The sequence below is a fragment of the Scardinius erythrophthalmus genome (assembly GCF_964197995.2).
Source record: "Scardinius erythrophthalmus genome assembly, chromosome: 2".
Taxonomy (NCBI): Eukaryota; Metazoa; Chordata; class Actinopteri; order Cypriniformes; family Leuciscidae; genus Scardinius; species Scardinius erythrophthalmus.
This window is the reverse complement of record NC_138222.1, coordinates 8,068,977-8,086,688: the sequence shown is the minus strand read 5'-3', so window position 1 is coordinate 8,086,688 and position 17,712 is coordinate 8,068,977. Positions and strand designations below refer to the sequence as shown.

At 41.1% G+C, this 17,712-nt stretch overlaps 1 protein-coding gene across 1 annotated transcript in view; it reads left to right on the top strand.

Annotated features, from left to right (window-relative positions):
* Nucleotides 1-3,332: 3,332 nt before the first annotated feature.
* Nucleotides 3,333-17,712, top strand: part of LOC308686107 (uncharacterized protein) — a gene marked incomplete at its 3' end in the record, with an annotated part of 100,132 nt that continues 85,752 nt past the window's right edge. Inside the window, exon 1 of the mRNA XM_081358480.1 lies at nucleotides 3,333-3,469. The remainder of the gene's footprint in view (nucleotides 3,470-17,712) is intronic.

Sequence of the window (17,712 nt, the reverse complement as noted above, 5' to 3'; positions counted from 1 at the left end):
TTTGGCATTCAGTACAAGTTTTTTTTCCAACAACATCTGTGGCATGTTATTTACCACAGAAACAACACAAATAGTATACTGTAAATAAATCTCATTTCTTGACCTACATCACTGAAAGTAATGAAGACTTGCAGTTCATTAAGTTAGTCAGATGTTGATTCTGTAATCATTCTGATGGATTTAGTTCATTCAATAAGGGCTGACTCAGAGCGATTAGCTTGTGAGTTCATTAATCCTTTCAAAGCGTTTATTAAAAGATCCGGCTCATGCGAGTGAATCAGACTACACCAGACAACCCAATAACCATGTTAAGCTAATAAACCTGGTAACCTCAACTTGATACAAGTCCCGCCACTGAATTATAAAAAATTATAAACTTGCAATTGCGAGTAAGAAAGTCAGAATTGCGAGGTATTATAAAGTCAGAATTGGGTGATATAGTGGCAATTGTGAGTTATAAAGTCAGAATTGTGAGAAATAAACTCGCAATTCTTAAAAAAATATCTTTGTAACTCGCAGTTGCAAGTTTATATTTCACAGTTCTGAGAAAAGAAATCAGAATTTCGAGATGTAAATTCACAATTGTGAGAAAAAATTCACAATTATCTTTTAAATTGTTTTATTCTGTGACGGAAACAAGCTTTCATAGTTAAAATGGTTTCCTATAGCAATTGTAAGCATGTCACTCAATAGACCATAATTCATATTAAACCTGGAGCATTCTTGTAACCTGGTGCCAGTCACAAGTCAAGATCCAACATAAACTCGCTTGTTTACAGAGAAGCAACCCAGAATCTGCTTTAACAACTGTAATGGGCAAAGCTAGTCCCTATTTGTCATGTAAATGACTTTTTAATGATAATTAAGCCACATCCATCCATCACATCCACACTGACTCCTCCTATATTTTCCAATAACCGACCAGCAACACAACAAATGCGTCATAATGTAGCAACAAAGGGCAGGAGAAACATTAAAGATCTAAGCAGAGGCAGACAAAGCCAGACGTTGTTGTATTGTTCAATGTGAATAAAAGTGGCGAGGCTACAGCGCCACCTGTCTCCAGAAAAAGCCTGTAATAAGCTTCCACACGGAGTTGGAGAGCCTCATTGTCCACATATACACGCTCTCACTCACACACACGTGCATGACAAATGGCCTCGTGCCGCCAAGCCACTTCATGCTAATGCCTGTTTGGTGTGTGTGTGTTTGGCCGAGTGCCTCTATTTGCATACGCCGAGCAGCGAGTGTCCCGGCACCTCGCTGCGTCCTCCTCTCTACCCTCCCTGCTATGTTTGGTGTCAGAGCCTCTGGGATATTAATAAGAGCCCTGTTTTATTTTCAGGGGCTGAAAGCGGTGCAGTGGAGCATTAGTAAAGGGAATCCGTCTCCTTGTGCTTAACATATGTAATGCCACACTAATCAGCGTCAGCTCTGCCGCACAGCGGCCCCATATTCACACTGATATGATAAATAATGCAAATGTGGCCAACCACCGCAAATGCCAGAGTGAGCCAGGGAGCAGAGAAAGCGTGCCGAAGACCGAGAGCCGGCGGAACAGAATGATTGTTGTGCTGTCAAATTGATTTGCATGATAAAGGGCAGCCTAATTGCAACACTTAGCTGTGGCGTCCTGATAATACGCTACAGGATTATTAAAGGACATGCGGCGACTCTCCTTTGACTTGACTGATATACGCTGGACTTTTTGGGAGGCACCGACTTGGCGCTGTTTGCTGCCACCACTCCCAGTGTGAAGCCTATTTGTTGATGCCACACACTTGCATTCCCACTTAAACGCCTAGCTACATGTATTTCTGTTTCTTGTCAATTTCCTGGCACATGGGTGGGATCACATAGAGTGGACTGAGGGGGGTTAGGGGAAGAAGAAAAATGCTATATTTTATTCCTTCTTTGCTTTTTTCACTTCCCTTTCCTCATCATTTGCTTCCTTTCCTTCCTCCCTTCTTACTCTAGTTTCTTTTTTCTTTTCTTTCTTCATTCCTTCCATTCTTATTCCCTTACTTTCCTCCTCTCCTTACTTTAATTTCTTTCTTTAGACTTTATTTCTCTTACACACACACAAAAAAAACTTTTACAACAGCTTGTCACTAGGGCAGTACCCTCTTTGTACCTTTATACCCCTTTTTTTACCCCTTTTTAAAGGTTCATAGTAGTAACTTAAGAGCACATATTCCTACTGTAAGGTACCAATATGGGTAGATAAGGTACACAGTTACCTTTTAAGGGTACTGCTCCACTGATAAGCTGTTGTACAGCTAAAGGTACAATATTTGCAAGAGTGCATGGACATAAAGAAATAAATTAAGAAAGGATATTTTCTTCTTTCCTTACTTTTTACGCTCCTTCCTTTCTTTAATAATAAATGATGGATGTTTCAAATTAGAAAACACTGTAGAAAATCCAATTTAGTCTCAAGTATTGGAGGAAAGAAAAAAAAAGAGTGGAGTTCTGTATCACTGAGCCAATCTTTAGCTTTAATGCTCACAAAGGGGCCAGCACTCTATGATTTAATGTGGCTTGTGAAAATGGCCGCCATTATGTACACTATTAACAAATCAAGTGCTGTGCTATCCCAGAGTGAATCTGAGGCACTTATGCCATCCACTTATGATTTATGGACCCTTTATAATCAAAACGATTGTAGAACACTGGAAGTTAAAGATTAGTATTCCAGTTTCTGCTATTTTTAATCAAAGACAGAACAAAACGTTTGGTCCGAGGTGGTTTGCTAGTCAACCTCAGCTCCACAGTCTGGTAGTCTAGCTGATCAACAATCCAGACCAGCAAATTATTTTAATGACCAACTTGGATCAGCAAGAATCTATGCAAAACTAGCTGGAATTTGAAGATCTAGTCTTCCCAATTCTCCCATATGTGCTCTGCCTTCTTCCTTGCCCAGATATTCCAGCTCTAACGCCTGCTTGCTCACTCTGCTGGAATCCTAATGAAGCCAGCATGACCAGCGAGCTTCAGCCAGGAGGAAGTCTGGCTTTTCACTTTTGCTACAGATTGGTTAATATCCCTGTGCACCACATTAAAAAAATAAAAGGAAAAAATGGGCATTCCTATTTAATGAACCATTTCCTCAGAACAGGGACACAAAAGCCAAACCATAAAATTGCAGAGAGTGCAAGGCATAAAAGCAGTGTACGCTATAAAAGACACATTTCCTCTTTTTGTTCTCGCTGTGATAGCGGTAATGCTCGGCGATCACTTTGAAAACACTGTTAATTCTTTTGGCCAAAGTGCAGAAGGAAAAGTTTGCTCAACTCCCTTTAGCACTCAGCAATGTCCATATGTCCATAATCTTGAAAGCCTTAAAATACTTATTTTTTTTTCAACCCTACTTTTATGCCTCCCGAAGGAACTTTAGGAGAGACTGGATTCAAGGCAGAATTATCTGCTTATATTACATAGCCTATCCACTACAAAATCTTCAGCCAAGGTAAGAGACAGATCTAGCAAAGCACTAGTACATATCAATACTAATAAAAATGCATGTACTGCCATAGTCCTCAGCGTCAGGTGATGTATTAACACTCTTTCAACCGTCTCCTCCTGAGAAGCAAACCGTAAAGCCCTCTGTAGGTCTGACACCCGCAGTCAACAAACACTCACACTCTCAGCTCACACATAAACAGGTACAGCTGCTCTAAAAAAACAACCCGCCTTTCATACACTTCATCATAGCATGCAGATGTTTTCTAAGTCTTTTCACACGTTAGAAATGGCTTCTACATCCAAGGCCACAGCTGTGTGGATCTAATGTCCCCCCCCCCCCTCCCTCGCTTTAGTGAATGACTCTCAATTGTGAACTATGTCAGCTCTATAAAGATTTGGCTTGGAAAGGGGACAGCTCTGCAGAGTACATGTTAGTTTTATTTACGTTGAGGTTTTACTTGTGATTCGAGCTGGGCTTAAGTGGGTCTCCTGCGTTTTGTATTTAAGCAGCTACAGATGGCGGCCTGTACGTCTCGGGGTTCCCATGTTGAAATTGGCTACCACATTTGAGAGGTACCTCTGACAGGAATCCTCAAAGTTGCCAAAAAAGCTGCAAGATGCATTTGCTCTGATCCAATTAAGTCTGTCATTGCCCTTTAAGTGAACATGTGGACATAGCAGAATTTTTTTTGCAACAGTCAAAGGTCATCTGCCAGAACCTCCACTCACATGTGTTTGGAAAGAGTCTTCTTGGCCTTTCTCTTGTCAGGCGTGCAGCCCGATCTAATTTGGTGGGGTCCGAGACTTGGATGCCGATCTCCTGACAGAACACGTAATTTGGAGGGGTGACAGGCGCTGGGCTAGGACTGAGTGATTCAGCAGGACACTTCGGCTTTATTAGATCAGTCCGGCGATTACCCATCACCCCACATGCACTGGCTGTGTTTGTAGGAGCCTGGCACACACGCAGGTGTCAGTTTGAAAAGCACAAGTCAAATGGGATAGAGATGAGGCAAAGCAATTCCTGGCTGAGCATTTTTTGGCAGTTTTAGCTGTATGAAAGATTAGCCTGCTTATTCTCATGTTGTGTCTGTAACATGAAACTGTGATTATGCAAGCTATGTTCCAAAACCAAGCGAGCTGCCTTCCTATCAACAGCCTAATTGTGCAGTTGCCTTCTAAGCAAACAACTTTTTTTAAGTGCTCTGTGTAAATGTACACACCACACAAATAGCACTAAATGCAAAAAAGCACTAGAGACTGAACTCACAATTGAACTAGCAAAAACTTTAACCGAGTTTGGCTTATACCTAGACTTACACCAAATGCTCATATTACTATGAATGGGAGATTCTCAATATGGTGGAATATGTCCCACCTTCTAAATAAAAGAGCCAATCGCCATTTGGTAAAGTCATTGTTTCAATGGCAACCAGAGCTTCTAACACCAGATGCAGTGAATCAGTCAGTGTCCTGAGACGAGTGCTTAGGACTGCACATGTGCAATGCTATTTCAGCTGAAATATACACTTTTTTAATGCTATTTGAGCATTGGAAACAACATTTATGGGACAATTCATGCCAGATTTTGTTGCTGATTTTGCTTTAGTATTTAAAAGTATGATAAGCAGTTCACCTGCTCAGTTTTGCTTGGAACAGCATGACTATGCTGGTCCGCCAGCTAGACCAGAACTATACTAGCTCTAACCAGCATAAACCAGCCTGGTCCAACAAAGAATTCTAAGGTTTATGTTGGATTTTTCCACACTTTTTAGGACTTCCTCATTCAAATAGATAAGACTTGGTCTTGTATGCCCGAAAGAGCTTCCAAGAGGCGTTGCAAATATGGTCGCAGAGTGAATAGACATTCCTAAAAAGGGGCTTTGGTTTAATATTAGCAAGTTGCTAAGCTAACATTCAAATAGATAAGACTTGGTCTTGTATGCCCGAAAGAGCTTCCAAGAGGCGTTGCAAATATGGTCGCAGAGTGAATAGACATTCCTAAAAAGGGGCTTTGGTTTAATATTAGCAAGTTGCTAAGCTAACAACTTGATACACTAATAATCTTAAAACTGCAGTCTGTAACTTTTGGCGCTCTAGCGGTTAATAAACAGAACTGCATGCGTCTTGCATTGTAGCCGGAGCTACATCTCTCTGTTTATGTCTATGACGAGTAGGCCTGTCGCGATAGTCGATAAGTCGATTAATCGCACGATAAAAAAAATGAGCTCGATAATTTTTCCGGCCGCGATAATTCCATTTGCATGCTTGTTTGTTTTCCTCGTCTCTCTCTCTCTACCAAAGAGACTGGATGACCACTCTCGCTCGGTTCTTTAGCGTATAGGAGGAGTGAACCCTCTTGTTGTCAGCAAAATTTGTTATCGTGACAGGCCTAATGACGAGTCACACAGGGGTACTCCGCAGTGGTACGACCCGAACCAGTCTAAAATATTCTGAATATAAACACTTATTATAGGTGTACCGTGGTGATTCAGGATAAGACAAAAGCACGTTTCGGAAAATGGATTCATGATGTACTTGCTCATTATATATTTTTTTGTAAATTTTTAACACACAAAAAGCTACGGACTGCAGCTTTTTAAAAGTCAAACAAATACAATTAAGTGAGAGTCCATTTTTATTCCGATATAATTTAATACTACGGTTATTACTGTATCATGTTAGCGTAGCAACATGCTAACGTCAAACAGTTTTTTTTCCCAATAAACATACATGTATTTTATATTTTAGTTTTTTTTTTCAATATTTAATGAAAAAATATTTAATTTAAAAATTTTCTTGACACCACAATCTTGAAGTCACAATGCATTTTGGGATTGTCTAGATGCTGCTTTATATGGCGAAAACATCTTAATGGTGCCTTTCTTTTGAAACAGGCAGCTCCCTAGGTTTTGGCACAAGCTCCAACAGAGCTACAGGCAAACACAACACCATGTAATGTAGAGCTCAGAGGCAGCAGGAGTTTGTGTTCAAGATCGCACCCTGGACCAGATTATATTCTGATAAGTGCTGTCCTTAGCCTTCTCTGCAGCAAAGTGAAACAGGCTGAGTCATTTGATTTACTCACAGCTTATGGTGACTACAGTCTACTGTGAACCAAGCCAGGCTACCCAATCATGCCACATGTCCCATGGAAAAGAAGGGTTTTGAGCTGTGTTTGGGGAAAAGGAAGATGTCTGCCAGCATGAGGAGTATGGCCCCGAGAGAGAGAGAGAGAGAGAGAGAGAGAGTGAGAGAGAGAGAGAGAGAGTGTGTGTGTGTGTTGACTACAGGCATCCTCCTGCTGTAATGAGAGCATGAGCTGTCAGAGGTGCGTATGTAATGACTCCCCTGCTAGCTGCTCAGTTCAGGCCCTGCGGGACGACATGCAAACCTGCAGATGCGAAGACATACACTCTGACATGCACACTTCACCCACACATTCACATTACAGACAAACTTCTGCCCTCCCCTCTTCTTGATGAGAGTCACAGGTTGATGTTTCTGCACACACACTTACAGTACACAGTTCAAGTTTACTATATTATATATATATATGTTTAACATTTGTTTGAAATGAGATTATAAATTGCGTTCTTCACTTATAGTGAATAAGACTCAATGATCACAAAAGGCTGCAAGTAGTCGGCAAACATTCAATAGTACAAACCAAAAGGTTAAAATGTTAAACGGGATATTTTGTGTTTAAGTTAAAAATATTGTTTGTAAATTAAGTTAAGTCTTTGCTATACAGCTTCTTCAGAATCAGGCCAATACTGTTGTAAATGTTGCGTCTCGGTGGTTAAACTAGTTGAGGACAGTGGCACACCATCTTTCAAATTACAACATGTTGCTCTGTTATGCCCAAGCTATGATGGCGTGTTGTCAGTCTTAATGCACCTGTGACAGCTCTGCCAAACCTCAGCCAAAAAGCTCCTAACAGCACCTGCTTAGCAATGTCAATTTAACTAATTCATCAAGACGGTTCCCGCATACCAACATGAATGTCAAATGCACTGCATATTCAGGCTTCAAAATGAACAGCCTGCTCATGTGGGAGCTGCAATTTTATAGATAATGCAGCACAGATGACGTATTTTCCTGACTTGCGTTTTTAGCATTCTTATAGCCGTCGTATTTAAATTCCACTGCTGGGTTCCTAAACCTAATAAGCTGCCTTTCTATATAGCATTTTAGGGCATCATATAGGTGCTCATTTTAAAAAAGGCTGTTCCAAAAGGTATGCTGTAACATTATGCTGCCTTCTATGATGCCTCATTTTGACTAAACTGTAAGGCTGCCTATAACAGATGAGGCAATATCAGAATCCATTACAATTGGCTCAGTGAAAAGAAAAAAATAAATAAATGGCAGAGAGAAGCAAAAGGTAAACTACACAGTGAATATACTCATTTTGGTAACACTTTATAATAACTTTAATTAATAAATCATTAACAAGCATTATATAATAAATATAGCTGCAAGCAGCAAATATAGGATTCAAGCGCTTTAAGGCCTTTAAGCACTAAAGGGTATTATGTTTTATTTAGCAAGCATGTAACCACTTAGATCATAGATGGAAAAGACCATTTACAGCCAATACAGTCAATTTACTAAGCAAATACATGTTTTTTCAGTTATAGCGCCACCTATGGTCCGATCTTCATAAAAGTCTGCATTTTAACAGTTATAGCGCCACCTATTTTCTGACCTCCATAAAAGTCTGCATGCTTTAAAATCATGTTGCATGTGTTCACCTAATTTCATGAAGCTTTGAGTTCTCATTTAGGATTTATCAATAGTTCACATATATTCACATAGCTAGAAATACTATGATGTTATGAGCTAATAATGTGTTAACATGAATAGTATGTGAAGTGCTTAAAATTACTAATTAATTTTTTTTCACAACATTTGTAAATGTAAGAAAGTGCATTAATATATGAACTGAAGTTTAATGACATTTGTTAGCATTCAGGTGTACACTAACAAATAATCTTTTGATTAATGTATAACATTGTTAAACTCATTTATAGCTTAGCAAGTGCGTGATCACATGAAGATAATGACATTTGTAAGTATCTATTAACATTAAATAATGATATCTGAATCACTATGTAATGTTTAATAAGTTCATTAATACATATTAAAAAGCACATTATCTCATATTTCTAGCTATTTGAAAATATATAAACTAATGATCCATTAAGCATTTTATTAATGAAAGTTATTATAAAGTGTTACTCTTATTTTTCATTTAAAACCAAATTTATCATTAAGAATAGATACACACTGAAATACAATATATTAGCCAGTATTTGTTTGTGCTATGCATTTGTTGTGTATTGCATTGTCATCTTAGCATTCTATCGTATTAGAACCAATGTGAGTTCTATATTGAAGTGACTGCGTATTTAGAGTATTCCAAATCAGTCACTTATGAGGATGTACTTTTGTTAGCATGTTTCCTTAGAAAGTCTACCTATGTAGACATAGTTCCCATCAATCCTCTGTAAACCAGTTCTACGACTGCCAATAACATCCCTTGGTCTTATTATCATATAAGGCCCTATTATCATATTGTATGGAATGATTGACAGTTAACCTTCACATGAGTTCAATCTGTACAGTTAGTGCAGGTGACCTCTGCGGCCTTAGCAACGGTGTATTAATACTAATCTGATCAAATTACCGGGACCCAATTAATGCGCACTTGTGCAGGCTGGTGCCTGGGAAGCAGTTAAAGAGATGTTACTGCTCTGCTGATACTGCAGAAGGACTGCGGATTTCTGCGGCTGGAAGTGCTATCCCTGCAGCCTCTGTCTGGAAATGTGAGAGGCCAGGAGGTGAAAGCATCAGCATCCAGGAAGCTTGTAGGTTGGCTTACGGTGTCCCTGCTTGGTCTGGCTCAAACCTCTCCACTCAGCTCCCTCATTAACTGTGTTGAACAAAAGGGGGAGAGGACGTTGAAAAGGGCAGTGTTTTAAGGTCACTTAAGAAAAATACAGCCACAGTTATGTGGCGAGAGGAAAGCATTGATCAAACTGCACATGCTTTACTCTAATTTTTTTTTTTTTTTTTTTACTTTAGGAGAAAAGCCACGGTATTTTTAGCCTGCCTGATGATGCTGTGCATTATGGCATTTTAACATTAACACAGGCTGTGTGTGCTCTCTTAATAGTGTCAGCGCGCAGAGGTTGGCGACACAAAACCATTGATTGGCTGTATTTTTGGACAGCTGGATTTAAGTGGATTTGGGCCTGGATTTAGCAGAAGTGCCTCTGAATGTAACAATATATCCAGCCAAAGACATGGACGGCTGTGCCTGCCTACTTATATCATGTGACCAGACAACCTCAACTGATTTTAATATCTTCAGTTACCCTTAAATTAATGTTCTGGGCCTAGCCTAAAATAACACATACAGTATTAAGCTTGCAGTGCTCTATGCAATAGAATAGACACTGCAACCAGTGTCCCTTTTCCTATTATAACAATCACAGGCAGATACAAGTTCAGCTCCTACTTGAGTGGCAGCAGACTATATCCAGAACTGTCTGTCAAAATTAAATGGATAGTTCATCCAAAAATGAAAATTCTGTCATCATTTACTCACCCTCAAGTTGTTCCAAACCGGCATGAATTTCTTTCTTCTGCTGAACACAAAAGAAGATATTTTGAAGAATGTTGGAAACCATTTCACACCATTTTTGAGTGAACTATCCCTTTAAGTTTCGATAACATCTTTTAAATCAGCAATGGCATTTGACTAGGGAGGTATCATACTTATTTCTTTAACTCAAACCACACAAATTATTATTTTTTTTTTTCAGGCTGGTCCAGTTAATGAATGCATGAAATCATAATGAATGGCATTCTAGAGTAAACAAACAGCAATACCTCAATGAAAAAGGCATTTGGCTCTTTTAACTGAAAGAAACAATACTGCCATATTGAGTGTTATGATTTCTCTAATTCATATTTCTACAGGTGGTCTGTCTCCTCCACCCTATATTGTCTCAGCTTTCCTATTTGTGAGAGCAATGTGCGTATGTAGTAAAAACCGTATGTCTTGACATTCAACCTGCACTACTTCTAGAACCATTTCAAAATGAATGAATAAAAAAAAATCCCTATTAATTAAAAGTACAATGTAAAAGCAAACACAATGGCAGTGCTGATTTCAGAGGACTTTTGAGTTCATGCTTGACTGATGCAACATGTTGCTTAAGTTGGTGTTGCTAAACCCCTTCCAAACCATAAAAATCATAAATGTCCAATATAATTTATATATTAGTCTGTTTTAACCTCACAGGGAATGATAAATGGTCTCTTGCTGAGAGATCTGTCAACTCTGTAGATAAGGAGAACATAGCACTACTGTGCCTGACAAGGTCAAGAGCTTCCGAAAAGGCAGCGTGAGCCAGAGGCAGGATTGTTGGGAGCAGGTAACTGGGTTTTGCCATTGGTTGGTGGAAAAACCCAGTTACCTGCTCCCAGCAATCCTGCCTCTGGCTCACGCTGCCATTTCGGAAGCACTTGAGTTAGTTAGTATGACCCTTCAGTGTCGGTTCAGTCTAAAAAAGATGGTAACCTGACCATGGCCTATGTTACTGATGGGCACGACCCAATGAGGTGATCACAAATTGAGCACTGGACTTTGCAAAATGGCATTTGTTTCCCACTCTGCACTGTTTTATTGCCTAATTTATTACACTGTCCCAAGAACCAATTTGATATTATTTGTCAGGATCTACATCTAAAACGGATATGATACTGCTTGAGATGGTTGGTATGCCACTATGCTTTTGCTAGCTGCCATAATATAGAGGCATAAACACTCTGCCTGCTTGCACTTGAATTTCTTGTGTTTTTCTTTTTTAATCAGAGAAGCAGATAATTAAACATTTTGAAAGTGGTCAGAGAGGAAAAAAATGGGAGTCTGTTTGCTCTGAGAAAGATTACGTTCGCCTACTGTAACAAGAGCATAGCTGCAGCTCCAAACAATATTGCTTTAGTGCAGGTCTGCATAATAAAGAGGCTGCTTATGCATATTAATGAGGGCACTTTGCATAATGTCTGCTCCATGTGACATGCACAGCAGAACACAGACACTGTGTCAGTTGTACTTTACTTAGGCGTTGCTTGAATAATGTTATTTTCATCCACATTGTTCCATGCAAAGATCTCCAGTTTAACTTCCCCCTCACCCCATCTTAACTTCACTTGCCCCCACGGCCATGCCTTTCCCCCATTCCGACACACATGCGCGTCTCTAAAAACATATGGTAGAATTGTGTGTGTGATTCCAAACGAGGTCCTCGTTACATCCCCCCCCCCCTTTCGTTCGTGCAAGCTTTTGGAAGAACTACAGCGACATCTGCATGTATCATGGCTAAAAAGCGCCAAGCAAATACCCGCTGCGAGCGGGCTCTTTCTGCCAGGCTGCCGCCCCTTTGCCCTACAGCTTTCATTAAAGCTTTCATAAACATGGCTAATTGCGCCATTCTGCATCCTCTCAGCATTTGCATATGCTAAGAACCACCCAAGGGCACTTAGTAGGTGAGACGTGGGCAGGACGGGCGCTTTTTTTGCCGTTTGCTATTAGATAAGCTAGTTTAACGAAAAACAGAATGTAATGTAATCTAAAATGGATGTACATTTTTTTATTTACTTTTTTTTTATCCTGTGCCACATGAAAATAAATTGTTAAAAAAATAATAATTTATAGTTATGGCTTCTGTTTGGCTCTGTATTTTTCTAAATGTATAAATGTATTTACTCTCTATATGACTTATATTATAGCTTTTTTGTTGTTGTTGAAAAGGTGTTTACCAAGGTTCATTAACCTTGCCGAATCATGCTTTCGTTTTCTTGCATTGACAGTCTCTTCCTCTTAATTAAGTGTGTATATGTTTGTTTACATTCACGTGTTTGTGTAAAAGTGCCTATGTGTAAAGCAGCTGTTTTATCTATTCTTTCAACAGGACATTGTGCCAGACGTAATGACAGCGAGCACATTTAACGAGAAACAAAAGGATCAATTTTGCCCAGTGATTTAATACAGGCAATCATAGTCTCGGCAAGCATATTAATTATGCGCATAGTTTGCTTGATGGGTGGTTGGCAGAGGGGGCAGATGTGAGCAAGTGTTGGATTTGTTTCATACAAGACGAAAGCTTGTGACAGAATGCCCCCAGCAATTCCCACGCTTTCCTCCCAACCCCGAGTTGCCAGTCCCCCGCCTCCTGATCTCGTTGGTGCCCGGTGCCAACTTCTCACATTCCCACTTCTGTATCCAACATATTTGATGTTTCACAATAGCAACAAAATGCCCAAGGGCTCCTTAATAAACATGATATTAAAAAGTGTGCCTTTAAATAGCAATGTACAAGATAACATTACACATTATAAGTACAGGTATTTCCTTTCTGTGTAAAAGTGGCATGTTTTGGCCTTCTTTCGTAAAAAACAAAACAAACAAATATATAATTCCGGTGATTACAAACTGACGGATCCGCATTCACCAAGCACATAAACAGTACTCTTGTTCCTTGGAAGACGCTCAATTAATCCGCATATGACAGGCTGAGCGAGCCCCTCCTCCTCTTTTTTTTTTAATTAACGTTGAATTAAAATGAATTGGCAGGATGCCGGAAAGCAGGCACACAGCTTTGAAGATTGCCATCGCATAATGAGTCGCTTTCTTTTTTTTAACACTTTGTGCTCCTCATTTCCCCACTCCCTGTTCTCCGCTGCCAGTTGCCAGTGTGCCTTAGCGATTTAATGATATGCAAATGAAATATGCATAAAACCATTCTGCTGTACGATGATTAAGCGCTGAGGACATTAGCAGGTGCCCTGCCATAGGCTCTCTTGTTGTCTCCTCTCCATTTCGCTTCGCCCGCAAACGCCACCTCTATAACAAAGCTCAACACTAATAACAGCAGAAAACTAACCATTTTAATAATGACGGTAATATCCAATCGGCAGAAATTTAATCCCATGCAGCGTTTGTCTCGCCCATGTTTTGTAATATCCACATCCAGGGAAAGCAGAGGTCCTTGGCATTTGAAGGATTTGGCTGCAGTGAGCAGGGAGAGAGGAGAGACATGCTGGGTTTTCCTGGGGAGGACTTGGGAGAGACTAGCATAGCAAAGCATTGCAGTTGCTTTTCTCTGCTTGTTTGCATGTGGTATTATGTGTATGTTGGCTCACAAAGAAGGAAAATATTCTCCCTTTCTTTTCCTTCTGCCTCTCCCTCTCCCCCCTCTCCCTCCTTGTTTCTGCCAGCCAGTTTTTTTCCTCCTTTTTTTTTTTTGTAATCCATTTGTATAATGAGGACGAGACGCAATTAACTTCCCCTGTGGAATTAAAATAAAAGACAGATCATCCAAACCTCATTAGCTCCAAACGATTATATCCACACGTGTTCCGCGGCGACAATTAAAAAAAAATACACACACAACAAGAATTATGAATTAAAGCACTAATCGCATGTGCGACAAATGCTTAATCGATCGCGCTGACGATGCCCCAAAAGATGCCACCATTGCCCAGCCTATCCTTCCTGGTGGCAGCCTTGGTTCTGTCATCTTGGTGGTTGTGCCAAGGCAGTGTAGGAAAGCACAAAGATCTTATAATCCCTCCCTTTGGATGACTTCTTCAATTATTCATATTCCACAACCGTGCCCCTTTGTCCAACAAAAATCGAGAGGCATGAGAACTGGAAGTAAAAGTTTGGAGTATCCACTCGTAATTAGCGCACGCTGATGAGCCTCCTTCCCCCACGCTAATTGCCGATTTAATTTTCGCCGTGCATTTTAATCAGTGAAAACGAACTTAGGCAAATCATCCGTTCTCGCTGGTTGCACCGCCGCCCGTAGTTGGCTGTGTGCCCGATGCCCATCGTCTTTGCGGAACCAGGGCGACGTTCCTCCTCCGAACCCTGCAGGTACCAGCTCTCAGAAAGGTCTACTACTTCTGTGGTCGATTATATATCTAAAACATAAACAAAACGAACGGGAGGAGTTTGCCCATTTCTTGATTGGGTGGCAAATAGGGGGCATGCAAAAAAAAGTGGGGGCTGCCGAAAACGTTCCCACAGCCCCCCTGCCCCATTTGGCAGAGTTACAGGCGGGCTGGTCTGGAGGTTACCGCCTCCCCAAAGAGTCTGATAGTGTGATTCTGTGCCCCCTCCATCAGGTTCCTGCTTGGCTGTTGTGGGTGGCACCCCCCTTGTCTCTTGTCTCCCATACGGGTTGATGGCGTAAAGAATCTACAGTCTTAGCCATTCATCTCCCTGGTGATTGCTGTGAATGTAGATAAATCGCAAATGCCTGCCTCCTCCTTCCCTCTCTGGCATAGCTTTGCTTGCTGCTGAAGTGGAGTTTCATACTTCTTGTATTTCCTCTTCTTATTTTGCTTTTTAAAAAGTCGATATCGAGCCACACCTGAAAAAGTCCACAAAGCGGGGGAATTTTTTTTTCTTTTCTTCGTTGAACGAATTAAAACGATTAGCACATCATTAAGAGAAAATGCATTAATTAAACCCCATCTGGCTAGTTGATTATAATTTTATGTGCTGGCTCATTAGTATGCATCCTCATGTTTGCTGATTCTCTTTCTTGCCCCTTTTTTGTGTTTAGCTTTTCTAAACAGCTGCTGTTCTGCCATTGGCACCGTCCCTCAGGTCCTCTCGTGTTGAAAGGCGATTGGCAGATTGGCAGCATCTGACGCCGCAATGCCCGTGGTAGACATTCTTCACTGCATTGGTTGGCAGGCGGTTTATATAGAGCAAAATTAAATACTAAAGGGGGGTGCGGGGTTGGCACAAAAAACACAAACACCTCCCCTTTTTGTGTAACAGCTTGCTGCTTTAGTTTTATTTTGTCTTGTTTTTCTTGCGCCAATTTGTTTTCATTTACAGCCGCCTCGTTGCCTTATTGAATCCGTCACGCTAATTAGCTGTGCAAACTTTTCGGTTTAATTAGTCAACAAAAGCACCACCGTTGTCTTTGTTTGTTCTTGATTCCAGTTATCTTTGCCAACCGAGCCGCATCGGGTACGTACATGTTCACCTTGTCCATCATTCCGCAACAGATGCCACTGCAAAGATCCTGGCATCGTGTTTAACAAAATCACCTTGGCATCTCCAGGAAATACATCGCCGCGGTTCTGTAAATGTTGAAATGTGCCACATGTATCCACCCGGTGTCTGCAGTATGGTTGCCAGCAAGGAAGTTGGCATGGCATATGCTGCCTGGCTGGCAGACTGCCTGCTTGGCACAGGGAAATGCGCAGTAGGAGAGACGAAAGCGAGGAAGAGAGAGGGAGGCGCTTCCTCTTGCCCCGCCTCCAATGCCTTTCGGTGGACAGCGCCACCATTGCCATTTTGTCCATAAAAGTGTGGATGCACTTTGTACCTTTCCCGTGGGTTAGTGCGGTATTCTCGACTGCCATTGGTGTCCATTACGATGGCATGCAAGTTTACGCCGCTTGTGTTGTCTTTCCCACTCCGATGCCAGGCAGGCATTATCGGCTTCTTCCCATTCTTAAATTCCGCTCTGAACATCACCGATGTTCCGTAATCACGAGCAGCAGATGGTATTCCCCTCCTTTTCCTGTTCGCTTTGAGTTAAGGTTTAGCCTTGTTCTCAAGAACCCCCACCAGCAATCCTACTTTTAATATTAGTTGTAAACACGCAGCTTTAAAATGACCGTTCTCTCTTGCCAAAATGAACCAAATGGCATGGGTCTTCATGTATTTTTCGTGTCTACCCGCCTCCCCCCCCCACAGCGAACGCCAGTCCGCCTTGGTGCTGCCACTGAGTGGATGGCACCGTGCCAGCTTTTCCCTGCCACAATCCGCATTCGCAGCTTGTTTCTCGCGCTCGCCCATCCCCTATCCTCTTCTTGTCTTTTCGCACCCTCCCCTCCATCGCTTTCAGCTCTGCCAGCACACCCCCCCCCCAACTTTGTTCCATAAGCCTGACATTAATTAACATACGGGTTAATTGATTCTAAGAGCTGATGAATTGCTCGCAACATCTGTCGTAGGCTGGCTACCCCGCTGCCCGCCCCACTGCACCATTACCCTGGCATCGCCCGCTTGTCTACTTTGCCCTTCACTCCATGGAGGTGCTCAAAGCCCTGCAGCCCAGCATCTGAGGTGAGCAGTTTCCCTGCTCCTCTGTACGCTGGAGAGGATGCTCCTTATTGGACTATAGCTGATCGCAGTTGACGTTTGCCATCTGATCCCTGCGGAGAAATGTTGCATGGCATTTTGTTATAAATAATCAAAGTCCTCCTCGTAACCACCTCCCACCTTTTTTCCCCTCTCAATCATGCTTATATACTCTCTCTTCCTCATCCACTCAAGTTTCCAGGGAGACAGGAAAGATTTTTTTTTTGGTCTTAATTTTTGATCAAATTCAAGCTATTTTCCATAAACATCTGATCAGTAACAACACTAGACGAGCGCGCCATTTATTTTAATCGCCGTTCTGAACTTTTCATCTGCACTTAATTATCTTCCGTCTTATGTGAGCACCACTAGAAACGTTTCTGGAATTTACCACTGAATTAAAAGTGCCGTCATATTTGATTAATCAATTATCAGAAGCGTAATTATGAAATATTGCACGACTTACATCTTCGCTTTTTGTGTGTGTGTGTGTGTGTGTGTGTGTGTGTGTGTGTGTGTGTGTGTGTGTTGCTCTATTTGGAGCTGACGATGCTAAAAACACAAGGCTGTTTTGAATTTTTTAATCATGTGATTTCCCCCTCAACTCAGTCTCCCCTCTGTAATTAATTAGTCTGTGGCATTATACTCGCATGCATAATTTCACTTACTCATTAAGATGGATGTGCATGTTAGCGCATTAACTTGTCTTATTTTTGCACATAATACTCAACCACACCATTTAATTAGAAAATGTAACTCTAGAAGATCAAGTTTTGAATTGGCTTTATCTGTCAGTATTTCATGGCAAGTATTTCCTTGCATTTTTCTGGGAAGCAGCATGTGTTTTGGGATACTGGCACACACGACTCGACTCAGGCAAAGATCGATGCAACATTCTTCCCACTTTCTCATCTTTAAGCTTTTTTTCATTATTAAATAAAAAGGAGCACAAGGCTTCTGAGGCAACAAGAGGAATCCATTATGCAAATCGCATGTTATTTGCATAATGTCTTATGCCATGAATATGCAAATGAAGCATATAATTTATGAGTGCCTGCATC